The sequence below is a fragment of the Haliotis rubra genome, unplaced genomic scaffold (assembly GCF_003918875.1).
Source record: "Haliotis rubra isolate DU_JTF1 unplaced genomic scaffold, ASM391887v1 Scf1169, whole genome shotgun sequence".
In the NCBI taxonomy this organism is placed as follows: domain Eukaryota; kingdom Metazoa; phylum Mollusca; class Gastropoda; order Lepetellida; family Haliotidae; genus Haliotis; species Haliotis rubra.
The window spans coordinates 62,903-64,811 of NW_025765080.1; the positions used below are offsets into that span (position 1 = coordinate 62,903).

The 1,909-nt window shown below is 39.8% G+C and overlaps 1 long non-coding RNA gene across 1 annotated transcript; it reads left to right on the plus strand.

Annotated features, from left to right (window-relative positions):
* The first annotated feature begins 310 nt into the window (after positions 1-310).
* LOC124257029 lies at positions 311-1,909 on the plus strand. Its single transcript, XR_006893165.1, has 2 exons — positions 311-757; positions 1,849-1,909. It is a non-coding gene; the product is annotated as an uncharacterized LOC124257029 (long non-coding RNA).

The following is a 1,909-nucleotide window of genomic DNA, read 5'->3' on the forward strand; positions in this document are numbered from 1 at the left end:
GTGATTCAGTGATGGATACAGATGTACACGGAGATATAGTTTGTGGAATATAAAAACGAAAGGTGAGATAAAGAATAGTATATACAAGCAATAATGCAAACATAAACAAGTAGTGAGATAAACTATTGTGTGTTGATATACTAGATACAATTCATAAATAGAAATATTTTACATACTTACATACGTCTGAATTTCTACACACATACAATCCAAACATGAATGTGAGAACACGAGATAGTCGCTAGTGTCGCCTGAACTTGTCCAGGTCCGACTCACGCTGAATCACACGAATAGCTCCTTCACACTGTTCACAGATATACACTCTCCCATCATATGTCCAGGTGGAATATATCTTCTGATCCTTCCTCGGGTCTCTGGCCAACTTGAACAAGTGATTCCTGTGCTTAGTCAGATGCTCGTTGATATAGATACCGTCTCGTTTACCTTGGAGTTTGGACTTGTTCTTGATCACCTTGTTGCGGTCCCAGTAGCTCACAAACTTCACCACTACACTCCTGTTCTGACCTCGCTGTCTTTTCCCCACTCTATGGCATCTGTCGATGTCTGATGGTGAGATATCCGGGTGTACATCCCTCAGCACATCTAGTACAACCTGGTCAATGTCCTCTTCCTCCCGTCCCCAGTCAGGCTCCTTGATTCCTGCGATCCTCACAGAGTTCCTCCGACTATACTGCTCTAACTCGTCGGTCTTGAGCTGCAGTTCGTCTCTCAACTCCTGTATCTCCTGCTTGAGGGGGTCTGTCAGTTACACTCCTGTTTCCATATATACAACTCTATTATTCATCTTTAAAACCAATAATTGCTAAACATCATCATACCAGATATATGTGTCACAGTTATAGTAGTTACACGTCATATCCAAACAAGAAGACAAACTCATCAATATCCCCAGCAACGGCAAAATACTCTATATGAATATGTCTACTAGTTATGATTATGTCAAATGTTTTGGAGTGTATACAGCAAAGTGGAAGGAGAGTATTTAAAGGTTTTTAAGATCTGCTCCAGAAAGGAGCGCTACCACCAAAGTTGAAGCCTAACTTGTTGCCATGGAAATGCAACAAGATGACATCCTCATAGTCACAGCCTAAATCATGTTTCCATGGAAACCACAAAAAAATAAAATTCGCATCTGGGTCTAAACCCCAAAAGGCACATCTAGGGGTCATGCTTGACATATGTACCAAGTTTGATGAAACTAGCGTGTATACTTTGGGAGATCTGCTCCGGACAAGATGACATCCTCATAGTCACAGCATAAGTCATGTTTCCATGGAAACAGCAAAAAATGAAATTCATATCTGGGTCTAACCCCCCAAAAGGGACACTTAGGGAACGTGGTTGACATGTGTACCAAGTTTGGTTAATCACAAATAGTGTAGGAGATATGCTTCGGACAAAGTGTGACGAACGCACGCACGGACGGAACTCGTTTCTATGTCATAAATAAAACATTGTTTGATCAGCATTCTAGAAGTTGGTGACTCAAAAAAAACACATACAACTTTATGGATGACAACTTCTTGTATATTGCATACAGCGACGTTCCGATGTAGATTCTTACACCGTTATCAAGCTAAAGGTGACTACAACCAAATGATGAGAAGTATTATACAAACATATGTTTTGACAAATAGCAGATTGACATAAACAACAATAAACAAGAAGTTATCAATCATAAAGTTGTATGTTTCATTTTCAAACCAAAACATAACGTCAAATACTATGTTCTTTTACGATAGATCTCATGTCTAAAATTATGATATCTGACAGTTTCATGAATTTTTTTTTTTTTGGGGGGTGGGGGTTGGGGGGTGTCAAGAGCAGTTTGAAAAAAACATGTCAGCGGCCACACAGCCTTAAAGACCAAAGACAAGCATATTTTCGG